At 43.2% G+C, this 17,205-nt stretch overlaps 1 long non-coding RNA gene across 1 annotated transcript; it reads right to left on the reverse strand.

Annotated features, from left to right (window-relative positions):
* Positions 1-641: 641 nt before the first annotated feature.
* On the reverse strand, positions 642-15,192 carry LOC311121444. Its single transcript, XR_014612281.1, has 3 exons — positions 15,175-15,192; positions 8,624-8,740; positions 642-685 (listed from the first exon to the last, which is right to left on the reverse strand). It is a non-coding gene; the product is annotated as an uncharacterized lncRNA (long non-coding RNA).
* Between the last annotated feature and the right edge of the window lie 2,013 nt (positions 15,193-17,205).

A 17,205-nucleotide genomic window follows, 5' to 3' on the forward strand; every position in this document is an offset into this window, starting at 1 on the left:
GAGTTCTGGACTAAGAATCGTCTTGAACATCTTCAGCTCGTTCTTCACAAATGTCATAATATTCTCTTCAAGCAACTGAAATAAATCAAGTAAATAAGTTAAGCAAGAGACTAAATGCTTTCTCATTAACACATTAATGAATGATTGACAGATCAACTTTACTTGAGGTAAACAAAAACAAATGTACATAACAGGACCACATACACTGAATATGGAGGCCAGGTCTGTTTGATGACTCTGGGAAGACTGACCACTGAGAATCTCTGACTCTGATCTCTCCTGTTGGTTTCTGTGGACAAAACATGAGATTACATCTCCTCATCCAGGGAGTGCACACACACACACACACACACACACACACACACACACACACACACACACACACACACACACACACACAGGGAGGGAATGTTGTGTTAGTTTAATATTGTTTCAGGACTATGAAAATGGAAAAAAGGATTAGCCTATGGATTATGAAAACAACAAAAAGAAGTGGTAAAATGGGAGAGGAGAAATGACTAGAGACAGTGTTGTTTAACTCACTGACCATGACCCATGAGTTCTTCTTACCTTTGTTCACTAGAAAAGTCTCCCTCTCTGAAGAATATAGGTTGACGCATAGACTGGTCACTCTTCATGGACACAGCTGGGTACAGGGGAGGCTGGTCTCTCCTGCTTGATTGGGCTTCAACACAACAGAGACAAACATTACATCTCTCATCTACTCTGAGCTCAGATGGGGAAACAGAGGAAGAGTTTCATTCCAAAACGATATATATCCATTTTCAGAAATGTTTGTAAATTATCTTCTATTTGTTTAAAGAAATTATCAAATAAATGGTTGTGTTTTCTCACTATCTAATCATAGCAGGGGGTTGTTCAATGACAGACATGTGTTTGATTAAAATCGATCACTTAATGGCTTAATTTCAGAGAGACAAATGTTTTTTTTGCATTTTCTGTTTGGGGTTTTAGACTAGGTTTCTACATAAGCACTTTGTGACAACTGCTGATGTAAAAAAATGTCTTCTGGGAATACATATGAAGCAGACCAGGCCAGGGTTTGGGGTTTAAGAAGTCAATGAGAGGTAAAAATGACTTCCTTAGTTGTTAATTTTGAAACTGTTCTGTCTTAAGTAGTTAAACAAACGGACACATTTTCATGTTATTCAAAAACAACTTCATATGGAAGCAGTGCCTTTGATTTGACGGCCTGCACATGTGCATTTCGGCACAAGACGACCATTAGACACAATGACGTATTTCTGCGCATGAGCTTCAAATCAAATCAAATTGTATTTCTCACATGCGCCGAATACAACAGTGGTACACTTTACCGTGAAATGCTTACTTACGAGCCCTTTCCCAACAATGTAGAGTTAAAAAGTCACAAAAAGTAGCTAAATAAAAAAGGAAATAGTAACATAATAAAATAACAATAATGAGGCTACAAGGAGTACCAGTACTGAGTCAATGTGCAGGGGTACCAGGTAGTTGAGGTAATAACTAGACTCTATACAAGGAGTACCAGTACTGAGTCAATGTGCAGGGTACCAGGTAGTTGAGGTAATAACTAGACTATATACAAGGAGTACCAGTACTGAGTCAATGTGCAGGGGTACCAGGTAGTTGAGGTAATAACTAGACTATATACAAGGAGTACCAGTACTGAGTCAATGCGCAGGGGTACCAGGGAGTTGAGGTAATTTAGGAAATATGTACATGTACGTAGGGGTAAAATGACTAGGCAATCAGGATAGAGATTACATCTCCTCATCCAGGGAGTGCACACACACTCACTGACACACACACACACACTCACTGACACACACACACACACTCACTGACAGACACACAGGGAATGTTGTGTTTGTTTAATATTGTTTCAGGACTATGAAAATGGAAAAAAAGTTATATATTGTGGAGCTCCGCCCTAAGGCAGCATCAGCCTGAGACAAAATTATGCACACACCTGCAGCCAATAGGAGTACAGGTGTCCCTATAAGAGGGGATGCCTCACCTCAATCAGCCTCCCTTTATCTTCAGCGACTGGACTAGACTGAAGAAGCCAAGAAGAGACGAAGAGAAGACTCAGGACGAAGAAAACGCTGTCGATTTTCCAGTTCATCGACGTCGTCCTACAATGAGCACACCAAGCTTATCCATAGGGTAAGTATTTAACAAAAGCTATTTTCAGAGCTCAATGTCGCTGTTCCCCTTGGCGGCTGTCACCCCCCCCCCCGACATATGTTTCGTGGGTTGAGGGACACAGCACGCCAGGGACAGCCTCATTAATCGCCCACTATGCGCCAGCTGCGCCCTCCTTTTTTGAAGGAGAGGAAGCAGCGTTGGGCATTTTTAGGGAGGATATTCCTCTTGAGGATGTGCTATCAGTGTTAGCCTCAGCTTCTGAGGCATCATCTGAAGGCGCTGACTCAGGAGATGACAGGGCTATTGGGGAAGAAATGAATATTCTATTGGAACAATTCATTACACTGACCCAGATGTTTAACACCCCTTTTCCCTGAGGAAAGTGTGAGGTCATTTACATCCCTGGATGATGACGCCATAGCCTCTCTGTGCCTGAATTCTCAGGTCTCATTGAGTGGGCTGTTAAACAGCGGGAGATTAAGCTGCCCCCCATTCCCTCCAACCCGGAAGTGGATATGATGGAGGGCGGCCGTAACTCTCGCTACAGCTTGGCGTCACCCCTTCCCCCTGCAGCGCCAGAGGTGCCGGCGAGAGAGGTCATTAAAGCGTCATCCTGGCATCACCCGAAGGGCGGCCAGAAGAGACGCCGTTTATGACACGGCGAGGGGGAGAGAATGGAAGACGGCGCAGCGCCTGGTGTGACTGAGCCCACTGCCCCCCCCCACCCTACCGTTGAGGGTATGGAGCAGAATGTTTTTTGTTGATGTGTGTAATAAAGAATTGGCTCTACCTGACTTTGTCAAAAAAAGAGCCCCTTTTCCATAATACATCCGAGAACGTTCGACCTTCCTCACTCTTGCTCTCTCTCTTACCACTCGAGTGCAGCTCAGCCCACCATGGTGCGTTGCTGAGTGCACACATAAGGCAGGTATATAAAAGGTATTAAGTGTACCTTATAAAGACCTCGCTTTACAGACTCCTAGGAGTGCTGTAGTGAGTGTCTCACATAGCAGGCTGCAGTCTCTGCCAGATAATGGCATGATGACGCGACCGCTATTCGGGACGGGGCTCTGTCTCAGGCTAACGCCTCAGTCAGTGCAGTTCAGACCCATGCTGCGTTCACGGAGGGCCGGAATACGATGGTTACGAGTTAACAAACGTATCGGCGCCCCCGTTTCTCTCAGAACGCGCTGATGCTCACCACACTGAGTGTAGCTCAGCCCACCAGGGGTGCAGAGCTGAGCACACACAGGAGGTGAATGTTAAAAGGGTATCAAGGCGCCGCCTTGTGTTACCTCATAGAGACCTCACATTACAGACTCCTAGGAGTGCTGTAGTGAGTGTCTCACATAGCAGGCTGCAGTCTCAGTCAGATAGTGACAGGATGATGCAACCGCTAATCGGGGATGGCGCACTGTCTCAGGCTAAGGCCTCTGTCAGTGCAGTTCAGACCCGTGCTGCATTCAAGGAGGGCCGGAATACTACGGTTACGGGTTTAACCAACATATCAGCGGCCCCGTTTTCTCTCAGAATGCGCTGATGCTCACCACACTGAGTGTAGCTCAGCCCACCAGGGGTGCAGAGCTGAACACACACACAGGAGGTGAATGTTAAGAAGGTATCAAGGCGTCGCCTTGTGTTACCTCATAGAAACCTCACATTACAGACTCCTAGGAGTGCTGTAGTGAGTGTCTCACATAGCAGGCTGCAGTCTCGGTCAGACACTGACATGATGATACAGCCGCTATTGGGGATGGGGCACTATCGCAGACTAAGGTCTCTGTTAGTGCGATTCAGACCCATGCTGCGTTCACGGAGGGCCCGATTACCACGGTCACGAAAGTAACTGACGTATCGGCGCCCCCACCTCTCTTAGAACGCGCCAATGCTCACCACACTGAGTGTAATTCAGCCCACCAAGGTGCAGAGCTGAGCACACACAGGAGGTGAAAGGGAAAAAAGATACCAAGGCACCGTCTTAGGTTATCTCAAAGAGACCTCACATTACAGACTCCAAGGAGTACTGTAGTGAGTGCCTCTCATAGCAGACTGCAGTCTCAGTCAGGAGACATGATGACGCTATTTGGGGATGGCGCACTATCGCAGACTAAGTTCTCGGTTAGTGCGATTCAGACCCATGCTGCGTTCACGGAGGGCCCGATTACCACGGTCACGAAAGTAACTAACGTATCGGCGCCCCCACCTCTCTTAGAACGCGCCAATGCTCACCACACTGAGTGTAATTCAGCCCACCAAGGTGCAGAGCTGAGCACACACAGGAGGTGAAAGGAGGAAAGATACCAAGACGCCGTCTTGGTTTATCTCAAAGAGACCTCACATTACAGACTCCAAGGAGTACTGTAGTGAGTGCCTCTCATAGCAGGCTGCAATCTCAGTCAGGAGACATGATGACGCAGCCGCTATTTGGGGATGGCGCACTATCGCAGACTAAGGTCTCGGTTAGTGCGATTCAGACCCATGCTGCGTTCACGGATTACTAAGGTTACGGGAATAACATTTTACATTTACATTTTAGTCATTTAGCAGACGCTCTTATCCAGAGCGACTTACAGGAGCAATTAGTAACCAACGTATCGGCGCCCCCACCTCTCACAGAACGTGCTAATACTCACCACACTGAGCGTGACTCAACCCACCAGAGGTGCAGAGTTGAACACACACAGAAGGTGAAGGTTAAGAAGGTATCAAGGCGCCGCCTTGTGTTACCTCATAGAGACCTCATATTACAGACTCCTAGGAGTATTGGAGTGAGGGGCTCTAATAGCGAATTGCAGTCATCTACGATGACGCAATCGCTTGCTGGGGATGGTGCCCTGTCGCAGGCTGTGGCCTTGGTCAGTGCAATTCAGACCCGCGCTGCGTTCACGGAGGGCAGGAATACGACGGTTACAGGTTTAACTGACGTCTCTGCCCCTCCTTCTGGTTCAGAACGCATTAATGTTTCCTCTCCCTTTCATGGGAGGCCCGCCTTGGGCTGTTCCATCACCTCAGTGTTGGGGAACAGCGGCGGCAAGGGCCATAGAGGAATACAGGTCCTTCCTACTGAATGTACCACAGCTTCGCGCTCGGCCGATTTCTCTGTATTGCTGGCAGTGGCAGCGAAGCTGCACCCTCTCACGCTGGCTAGAACAGATGTTACATAAGGGTTATGCTCTCCAATTCCATCGGACCCCACCCCCATTCAGGGGAGTGGTGGAGACGGTAATGAAAACGCCAGAAAAAGTGGCCGCTCTGGTTTCAGAGATTACGGAACTTTTGGCGAAGGAGGCGGTCACAGTGGGCCCCTAGGAGCAAAGGAACAAGGGGCTATATTCACCCTACTTCCTGGTGCCCAAAAAGACGGGGGGAATGAGGCCAATATTGGATTTACGCATTCTCAACGAGAGCGTAACCAAACGGCCCTTTCGAATGCTAACGACAAAACGTCTGCTGGAATGTGTCCAGAAAGGAGACTTTTGTACGAGCATAGACCTAAAGGACGCGTACTTTCATGTGCCGGTACAGCCGCGTCACAGGAAGTTTCTGCGATTCACCTTTCAAGGGGTGGCGTACGAATACACGAGGATGCCATTGGGTACGCCCTGGCACCTCGCACGTTTTCCAAGTGTGTGGAGGCGGCATTGGAACCGTTGCGTCGTCAGGGAATACGGCTACTAGCCTACCTAGACGACCTACTGGTTCTCGCCCCGTCAGCAGAGCTGGCGATCACTCACACAACACAGACAGTGATTCATCTCACACGTCTGGGGTTCGCTGTGAATTGGAAAAAAAGCGCGCCCTGGCCCAGTCATCAGATTGTCTACCTGGGGATACAGCTAGACACTGTAATGATGAGGGCTCGGATTTCGGACCCCCGAAGGGTAGCCTTGTTGCTAGCCCTGAGGAAGTGTCGTCCGAATCACACGGTGACGGCGCTGTCGATCATGTCACTCTTGGGTCTCATGTCGTCAGCCCACTCTGTGGTTCCGCTGGGACTCCTGCACATGCGAGTCAGATGTTGATTGCGCCACCTTGGCCAATTCCACATCGACGGGACGCGTTGTCTCAGGCGGGGGGCACGATAGGGCAGTTGCCCATAATCGGCCAACCACTGAAGGCCCGGCTGCTGAGAGGGACAGGCTAGAGCGCCGTGGGTTATCTGATACGGTGATCAGGACCATACAGGGTTCACGTGCCAGTTCCACTTCTAAGATGTATACAGTAGATGGAATGTGTTTTCACAATTGTGTGTCACACAAGGTGTAGACCCCATGAGCTGTCAGGTTGAGAGTATTCTCTCTTTCCTACAGCTTATGTTTGATAAGCAGAAATCGCCCTCCACCATTAGAGTGTTTGCAGCGGCGATTTCAGCTGGTCATGAGGGGTTTGGCGGAACGAACGTGTTCAGCCACCCTTTAGTGAAACATTTCTTATTGGGAACGCGGCGGCTTAGGCCAATGCCTAGAGCCACGCTGCCCCAGTGGGATTTGGCTTTGGTACTCGAAGCGCTATGTAAGTCGCCGTTCGAGCCATTGAATCAAATACCCCTCAAGATGCTGTCTATCAAAACGGCACTGTTGCTCGCTTTGACTACCGCTAAGCGTGTCAGTGATTTGTGTGCTCTGTCGACGAGACCCGACTGCCTTGCCATTAATGGCGATCTGAGCAGAGCGGTGTTACGTCCTAACCCGGCGTTTGTGCCGAAGGTTATTAGCAGTGCATATAGATCACAGACCGTGGAGTTGTGGGCTTTTTCTCCCCCTCCTCATGGGGAGAGGAGTGAGGAAAAGCTTCATTGTCTGTGCCCAGTGCGCGCTTTGGCGTGTTACGTTGAGCGCACAGCAGCGATTAGGTCATCGCCTCAGTTGTTTGTGTGTCACGGTGCGGCTGCATTAGGTAGACCACTTTCAAAAACAGCGATTGTCTCATTGGCTTTGTGAAGGCATTGAGACAGCTTACGAGGCAGCGGGGCGACAATTGCCTCAGGGTATCAGAGCTCACTCCACTCGTGGAGTAGCAGCTTCTACTGCCCTTTTCAGAGGAACAGGGGTAGAGGATATTTGTAGAGCAGCGTCATGGTCGACACCGTCTCCATTTATCCGTTTCTATCTCTTAGATATGTCTTCTAACTCTTTGGCTCGATCTGTACTCAGCGTGGCTGAAGGGAGATCTTGAGCAAGAAAGAGAGAAAAGCAGGGCTGTGGACGTAGGTTTCCATCAGGTCCGCTTTGGTTAGGAAGACGTGTTTTTGATAGATATGTTTTCTAACTCTTTGGCTCGGTCTGTACTCAGCAAAGCTGAAAGGAGATTTTGAGCCAGGAAAAGAGAAAAAAGCAGGACTGTGGACACAGGTTTCCATCAGGTCCGCTTTGGTTAGGAAGACGTGTTTTTGATAGATAGGCTTTCTATCTCTTTGGCTCGATTTGTACTCAGCTTAGCTGAAGGGGAATCTTGAGCTAGAAGGAGAGGGAAAAAGCAGGACGATGGACACAGGTTTCCATCAGGTCCGCTTTGGATAGGAAAGCATATCTTGTGGCATGACTCCTGACTGACAGGTTCAGTACAGTAGAGGCATGTATTGATTTGACAGAATGTGAGGTCATCTATCTGATTGTTCAGTTTAGTATGACCCATGTTTTGTTCCTGCCCACTAATCTCTGGGATTCCATTGAGTGAGTGAGGCGGTCTACCGTGTACACAATGTAGAGTGACACTTGGTGTCATTCCATTAGTGGTCGGTAGTGTTTTCACGGGATATTGAGGCACATCTATCTGCTAGTACAGATTAGTAAGGCTTCTATTCTGGTGATCTGCCCACTAGTCATTGGCATTGCCATTGAACTAGGTGGGGCGGGTCTTTAACCGATGATGCGGTATATTGTGACGCCCGTATGGGTTCTTAGTTGCAGTACTGCGGGAATTGGTTGCAGCCATTGCTAGGCTTGACCTTTTCATTTTTTAATGGGAAGTGTTAGGCTCGGCAGGGAGTACATTTTGGAGCGCTACGCTCCGCCTTAAACCACTAGGAGCAGAGCTCCCCTATGGGGCGGAGCTCCACGATATAGAACGATTAGTTACCGTGTGTAACTCCAGTTCTATGAGTGGAGCGGAGCCCCATAGGACTTAAGGCCCTGCCGACCCTCTCTAGTCTCGCTGAAGATAAATATCTTGGGAGGCTGATTGAGGTGAGGCATCCCCTCTTATAGGGACACCTGTACTCCTATTGGCTGCAGGTGTGTGCATAATTTTGTCTCAGGCTGATGCTGCCTTAGGGCAGAGGGTAAACCACTAGGAGCAGAGCTCCCCTATGGGGCTCCGCTCCACTCATAGAACTGGAGTTACACTCCGGTAACTAATCGATTTAGCCTATGGATTATGAAAACAACAAAAAGAAATGGGAAAATGGGAGAGGAGAAATGACTAGAGACAGTGTTGTTTAACTCACTGACCATGACCCATGAGTTCTTCTTACCTTTGTTCGGTAGAAAAGTCTCCCTCTCTAAACACTATAGGTAGATCCATAGACCGGTCACTCTTCATGGACACACAGCTGGGTACAGGGGAGGCTGGTCTCTCCTGCTTGATTGGGCTTCAACACAACAGAGACAAACATTACATCTCTCATCTACTCTGAGCTCAGATGGGGAAACATAAGATGAGTTTCATTCCAAAATGCTATATATCCATTTTCAGAAACGGTAAATTAGATTTTATTGTTTAAAGAAATTATGAAAGAGATTGGTGTGTTTCTTCAGTAGCTAATCATGGTATGCGATTGTTCAATGACAGACATGTATTTCTTTAAAATCTATCACTTGATGGTTTCATTTCAGAGAGACAAATAATCATGTTTTTTTGCACAATGCTATATATCTGCCTCACTCTCAGAGAAATAAGTGCCTCACTCTCAGAGAAATAAGTAGTATTGCTAGGTTTTACACAGTAATAATATATATCTGTCTCACTCTCAGAGAAATAAGTAGTACTGCTAGGTTTTACACAGTAATAATATAAATATGTCTCACTCTCAGAGAAATAAGTAGTACTGCTAGGTTTTACACAGTAATAATATATATCTGTCTCACTCTCAGAGAAATAATTAGTACTGCTAGGATTTACACAGTAATAATATATCTGCCTCACTCTCAGAGAAATAAGTAGTACTGCTAAGTTTTACATAGTCAAATGTGACCGATCAGCTCAATTTTATGTAGCAAAATTTGAAATTTGTGTTTTTGACATTGGATAAAAGTAGAGACTCAGCTAGAAAAAGGTATATCATGCACTACAGTTGAGGAACAATGGGAAAGTAATTCTGCTTTGAAAGATGATAAACATGTAACCTCAATTTTGAGAAAATGGCCTTTGAATGTTTTGGTTCACCTACTGGAGAGCTCTACTTTATCTACAGTGGTTTTACTTTGGCAGATAATGTCACCCATCTAAATAAATAGTATATATATATATATAGTTAACTAAATGTATGGTGTTTTTGGTTTATGTCAGTTTCATTGTTTGTAATGCTATAAATTGTTATGTTATGGTTGTAAGTGGTAAAATGAACTAGAAAATGTCATATTTTGCAATTCTGAGTAATTACTACTTTAGTAATGATATACTTTATTCAGTACTACTGCAGTTACTAAATAATTCCAATGGATGGCAGCGTAAGACCATGAATGACATTTCAGAAGGTTAGTTTAGTTTTCTCCCTGGATACACCACCACTCCCCCTCACAGGAAAACTCCTGCACACGCTTTTTACTGTCCCTTTCCACACTGCTAACGCAAGAGGAACGACTGAAAAAGCATTTAACAGATTACTGTGAAATAATATAATGATGATTCATGTTTATTATTACCTGTTTTTATGCTCATGTTTTGAAATTATACTTCATTACAATAACGATTATCAATAAGCCTGAACATTAATTTAGTCACCTCTGGTCGAGAAAACGTATTTTCCTAGTACATTCATTGTCAGATTCATCAACCAGCAGCGAGCACTCTGCCTTCTAGCACAAGCAAGGGGCATGTTGAGGTACATTTGCTAACTGGGAGGGTTGCATTATGTAATTTATTGGTAGGCTGGAAGATGCACTCTTGTCTTATCTATTCCGAGGTTGTTTAATCGCAAAATTAGATATTTAAAAATGCATGTATACTAGGGTTGAGGTTGGAGCATCTGACTAGTGATTATTTACCAGGGGTTCAACACCTGCTATAGTCACTATTTAATTGCTCTTCCAAAAGCAACACAGGCCTAATACGAGATATATAGCTAACTAAAGTAATGAGTGACCATTTTAGAAAATCATGGGACATATAGTATTTTGTTGCATGCTATTTTATGTCAATCATATTGCTGCTTGTAGCCTATAACTGATGCTTCGTGGTCTTATGCTGCCATCTATTGGAAATATTTAGCAACTAAAAGTTATTAATTCACGTACAGACATTGGTGAGGCAGCTGAGAAATAAAGTGTATTAGATCAGTCTCAAACCTGCCCCACGCCAATTGCTGGACTTTCACACAGAGGTTATTAGGTCACCCAATTCAAACCACATTTGAAAAATAAAACAAATGTGTCTTATTTATCAAGTGTTCTGTCTTGCAATTATACATGTAATAAAATAACAACAAAATAATCAAAACGCTATTTAATACTATAATTGTATTTACTAAGATAATATTATTACTAAAATAGTTTCTAAAAGTGTTCTAGGCTACCCTACCCTAGAATTAGGGGTTAGGGTTACAGCTAAAATAGGTTATAAGTAGGGTAATAGTTTCTGTATAGCACTTTGTGACATCTGCTGGTGTAAAAAGGGCTTTATAAATACATTTGATTTATTGTTAGGTTTAGGGTTTTTATGGCAAAAAACAGTATGGGTTTATAGCACTCTTGAGCCTCCCTTTGGCCATCTGTGGGTACTACATAACTCATTCATTACATTTTTTACATTTACATTTTACATATTTAGCAGACGCTCTTATCCAGAGCGACTAACAGTTAGTGAGTGCATACATTTTCATACTGGCCCCCCGTAGGAAACGAACCCACAACCCTGGTGTTGCAAGCGCCATGCTGTACCAACTGAGCTATATGACACTTGCTAGGCTCATAATCTGAGGTAGCAACTGCGTCAGATCTACAAATCTATTAGCTAGACCACCCGATTAGACAACAATCACCCCATTATACCCATTTGGTTTGCAACTCAGTGAACAGCAGCCACTTAGAAACAACAAGTTGTCAAAAAAATGGTTATTTCTTAATTAAAAAATTTCTTCTGGCTGTTTAAATCAGTCACATCTTGAAAAAGAGGACAGGGACATGCGTTTTGTTTAGATTGTACACTTTTTTCTTAAAACAAATATGTTTAACCATGACCAGAAAATGTTTAACGTTTGATGGCTTTGCGCCAGACAACACCTCTTAGACTGTGGCTCACCACAACATGTACTCAGGTTAACATTGAGCGCGCTCACCAAGTAACCGTAACCTTGTTACCTGAGGTAAACCTACAGGGTTAGTGCTCACCAAGTAGCCATAAGCTTGTTAATAATAAGTTACCTGAGGTAAACCTACAGGGTTAACACTCACCAAGTAGCCGTAACCTTGGTAATAATAAGTTACCTGAGGTAAACATACAGGGTTAGCGCTCACCAAGTAGCCGTAACCTTATTAATAATAAGTTACCTAAGGTAAACCTACAGGGTTAATGCTCACCAAGTAGCAGTAACCTTGTTAATAATAAGTTACCTGAGGTAAATCTACAGGGTTAACGCAGGCAGGTCTCATTAATAACAATAGTGAAGCTGGCATTGTGACGCAGAACAATGGACTGGGAATAGAACGTTCTGAAGGCGAGTCGGTGCCACGGAGCTCAATAGAACTAATAGGAGCTGGTAGGGTGAAAAATGCCCAAACATAAGGCTTGATTTTTCGCGATTACTTCATAACCAGGGACAGAAGTTAATATTATGAAACTGGGCTCCATGGCGGATGCAATGAACTAATTTGATCAGAAATAAACGTTGTAAAAAATGTCACTTGAGGCGCCCCGAAAATAATATTCAAAAGTTTGGTCCTTGGACACAGAGGGGTTAAACACTAAAGTTACCGTCCATCTAGTGAAGAGAGGAGAACCGGACAGAGGGAGAGTAGGTACCCAGCATCCGTCAATGAGAGAGGGAGAAGCCCTCCACGGTATTTAACAGGTGGAAGAAACAACCAGGGAGCTCCATCGGTCCACAATAAATGCAGGCAGCCGGTGATGATGTAGTGGTAGCTAGGATAACTAGGATGCTGCTGGTAGAGTAGCTAGCTTAGCTAGCTGTACCGACTAGCTTGGATAGCTAGCAGGTCGTTCGTCTGTCCGTCAAGGATGATGACGAATCCGGTGAACCACAAGATGAAACAAGGATAGCGAGTGAAAAGGATCTGGCTACACTCATACTGTCACTGACCATTACGCAAAAAAGCTAATTGAACAATAAACTTCGGCGTCTCAACACTGTAACGAACTCCATCGTTGTTCCCCAAGATCACCTCAGCCCACTCTGCGCGTAACTGGACAATATGCTTGGCGCCAAACCGTACGTGGACGCGGGCAGTTCTGTACGGGGACGCGGACAGTTCCAGAACGCGGACATGAGCAGAGCAACACAATACACTTACATTTACATTTTAATCACTTAGCAGACGCTCTTATCCAGAGAGACTTACAGTTAGTGAGTGCATACATAACCCAGTCTTTATACTGGCTTACATTAGTAATATTCATTTTTATATGTATAACAAACATTCAAAGTTTTTTAATAACAAAGTGTCTCAGAGTAGAACATTGGTCGTATAAGTGCTGAGAATAAAGACATTTTACACTCATGGGTATAAATTAAAGCTATGCATGAAGCCTCTAGTCCCACCTAGTCGGTAGATATTTAGGACACCTCATGAGCTGTCCTAACCAGTTAAGAATTAACAGCAGGTGTCTTGATAATACTATATAATAATGCAGTGAGTCAGTGGTTCCTGCGCCACATGTAATTGCTTTGGAGTAGTTAAAATAATGTTTCTATATTTCTATATGATCAATCCATAATAATATAGACCTACATGCAACAGTTTCTCTTCAGCTTTTGACAATGATTTCTGTATAATAATGATGTATAATAAGTATTGGTGATTCAATAGCCTAGTTAATCATTACATGTCTTTTAACACACTATCTATGTTTTGCTCAGTCTGGCAGTTACCCAGAACTATCAGAGGCTCTCTCTCTTGTGGCTGCTGCTGATGACAACTGCATGTATGTTATCATGATAATGATGTCTGCATAACATTTTGTCTTCATTTTGGCAGATTAACTCATGCTTATTTCTGAATATTAACTCAGGTTTTCGCCCAGCGGCAAATGAGTTGGAGCTGTGGCAGGCGTTGGACCTGTGGCCGAAAAGTGTCCAGTTTGAATCCCGGGCCGGGCGCTGGAAAGAACGGACGGAATTGATCTGACCCCTGGAGGGCTGCTGGGTCCACGTCCTCAAAACAATCACCTTTCGTTGGGCCCTTGAGCAAGGCCCTTAACCCCACAACATGCTCTCCATCCAGGGGCGCTGCACTGCAGCTTGAACCTGTGCTGGTCTCAACTGTATGTGTGAGGTCTGCTGTTTGGGGGGGTTATGAACGGAGCAGAAAATACATTTTTGTTGTTTGCTGTAACTAATGGACAAAGTTGTACTGTATTGTAATGTATTGTATTGTAAAGAAGTCAGCCAGAGTTGGGCCATCGTTCGAACAAAGAGATGCCTCCCTGGCCACCAGTGTGTTTGCATATAACCAAGATAAATTCTACCCCCCATACAATACTTTTATACACAGTAATTACTTTTTTATATATATAATAATAATAATTAATTATACATATTACATTTTGGATAGATAGTACTCAGACATCTATAGTGTTTACAGTAATGACTATTACCGATCATGATCTTTTTTAATCCCACCCCTCTGCTACTCTCAGCCCCGCCCACCATCTCCGTAGAACATCCTCTTTTGATTTCCACCTGCCATATTTTTTTCAGCTGCGCTGTGATTTCTTACATGCATTTTTAACCTTTCTAGTCGCATAGTATCCACAGACTGTAAGTTAAAGATCAATATTTTTCATAAGAGTATTATTCTGTTGTTGATTGACTGACTATGGCTTTCCAAACCCCCAGCACTGCTATTTCTAAGGATAATTTTTAATGTATATTGGGATTTTTCAACCATTCCTATTTTCCTATAAATTATATTATTCTAAAAATATTCCTATTTAATAATAGTAGCCATAATTCATAATGACACCATGCAGGGTTCTATATGGAGCCATTTTGGTTCAGGGAAGAAGAACCTCTAGAGTTCTGATTAAAGAACCCTATAAAAGGTTTCTATATAGAACTTTTAGTGGTTCCATATATTAAGCAAGCGATAGAACCCTTTTTGGTTTAAACAGGAGTGAAGAGTGTGTTGATTTGACAGTAGTATTGTCAAAATTCCGCTTGAAACAACAATCAGAATTAGTAAAAACAATAAGGTTCTGCATGACAACATATTAGACAATAACTAAGAGTAGGATAAATGATTGTGTCATGCAGAACTTCTATAGATGTGTGTGTATGCTGGTAAAGATGTGTGTGTATGCTGGTAAAGATGTGGGTACGTGTGTGTCTGTGTGTGTGTGTGTGTGTCTCTGTGTGTGTGTGTGTGTGTGTGTGCTGGTGAGACATCCACATATCACAGCCAAATATACAGGATACAAATATTTCATTCCAGCTATATAGCGTTTTGCAAATATAAAAATTAATACGCAAAAATCTATTAATTAAAATCTTAGAAGAACAATATTTTACACGCACATGAAGGTACCCATAAGCAATCATTTCTGATGTAAAATAACAAACGTGAAACAATTGTGGATATAACGTTTTAGAAATAAACTCCTTATAAATTCTTTAAAACATTGTCATCTCACCTCTTAGCTTTGGTGTCATGTTCCCTGGAAAGAGTCATTTTAGAGGCAGGGACCCCCTCCTCTCTCTCCCCAGAGAGACTAATTTTAGAGGCAGGGCCCCCCTCCTCTCTCTCCCCAGAGAGACTCATTTTTGTTCACTGACCCCTAAACAGAGATCCAGCATGTTGGTTCTGGTGAACACAGTGACAACTAATTCTTGAAGGTCAATTGTTCTATTTTATTCATTATCTCTTAGAAATAAAATATTTACTAACAGACACGTCCAAACAGTCAGGTGATTTAATGCAATCACATCAACACGTAGTCATGACTGATATTTTTCACCTTTTCTCCATGTAGTGGAACTAATATTACTAATATTAATAATAAATAATAATAATAATAATAATGTCTCACTTTCTCTTGTAATAATTCCACTCATTCTAGTGTGTTGCTTTGTTCAACAGGTCTGCTATTATTATACTATTATTGAATTGAATTCATAATATCAATGTTAAGAAAAGTACATTCAGGTTTCATACCAAATTACACTGGAAGTATGAGCTCATTGTAATTTTGAAAACAACAAATGTTCTGATATTCTGAAAGATTATTTAGAACTATGATAGATTATCATTTATACAAATGGTAAAATAACCACGATATACGAATCCTATAATACGAGATATGAACAACAATATGTTTTTGAATTTGACTTGCCTACGCCCAGTTAGCGCCATTTTGTATGATTGAACTGTCACGTACCTGTCCCAGGTGAAATGGACTGTTAGATCTGAGTGTTTTACTGCCATTCTCTATACTATAATAACACCATATATTTAATTTCCCTACACACTTTATAATAATCCCTTGGAAGAGTCTTACCTTGTAGCCTGTATTCACAACCAGAACATGTCAAGTCATTGAGATATTTTCCGTTCTGCTGAGAGAGCACCTTCCTGATGACAAGTGGCTCTGTATCTATGTTCTAGGTACAGTTGATCTTTGGATGCAATAATATCTGGTCAAAGTCTAGTGGCACAACACCATAGTATAGCATTAACATAACAGTAGTTTAACCTTTGGCCAGTAAAGGCCATGGCATACTTTAAAATGTTGAATCATTATGATGGATCCAGTTTCAACATATCTCTAACTTTGAACCATAAAATGGGGTCCCAAATTATTGACTCCCTTGATAAAGATGAGTAAAAATGACTGTATAAAATAAATAATTCAAATACTGAGCTATATTGTATGCCAACATTTTTAGAAATTAAATGATTTTATACAATTGCTAAGAGAAATTGCTCAGAGAAAGAGATTTTGTTTAACAAAAAATAAAAAAATTCTCAAAAAGGTAGGGGTCAAATTTGACTCTCCCTTTAAATATCTCCCTTGTGAGGATAACGGCACTGAGCCTTTATCTAAAATGTTTTATGAGTTGGAGAACACATTGGGAGTGATTTTAGACCTTTCTCCATACAGAATCCTTCCAAATGGCCAACTACAGGAAGGTAAAGGTACAACTAAACACACAATAAAGGAACAAATCTCCCTAATTGACAGGAGGCTTGAATCTTAGTCATTTAATTTAGACATTCTACCAACATCATACATAAATAATCCCTGGTTGTCACGATCGTGTGAAGGAGCAGACCAACGCGCAGCGTGTTGAGTGAACATCGTAGACTTTATTAAGTTAAAGCACGACAAACAATAAACCACGATCATGAAGTTCCACGGTGCACTCACCGTAACGGAAACAAAAACCCACAACCCCACAGGAAAACATACAGAAATAAATATGGCTCCCAATCAGAGATAACGAGCCGAACAGCTGACACTCGTTACCTCCGATTGGGAGTCATTGAACCAACCTAGAAAAACAACAACCTAGACACCCAACATAGAACACAAACACATAGACTGCACACACCCTGGATAAACAATAATGAGTCCCAACACCAGGGTGTGACAGTACCCCCCCCTAAAGGCGCGCACTCCGGGCGCACCAGAATACAGTCTCGGGGAGGGTCTGGGTGGGCGTCT

The sequence above is a fragment of the Coregonus lavaretus genome (assembly GCF_964263955.1).
Source record: "Coregonus lavaretus genome assembly, contig: HAP1_SCAFFOLD_1456, whole genome shotgun sequence".
Taxonomy (NCBI): Eukaryota; Metazoa; Chordata; class Actinopteri; order Salmoniformes; family Salmonidae; genus Coregonus; species Coregonus lavaretus.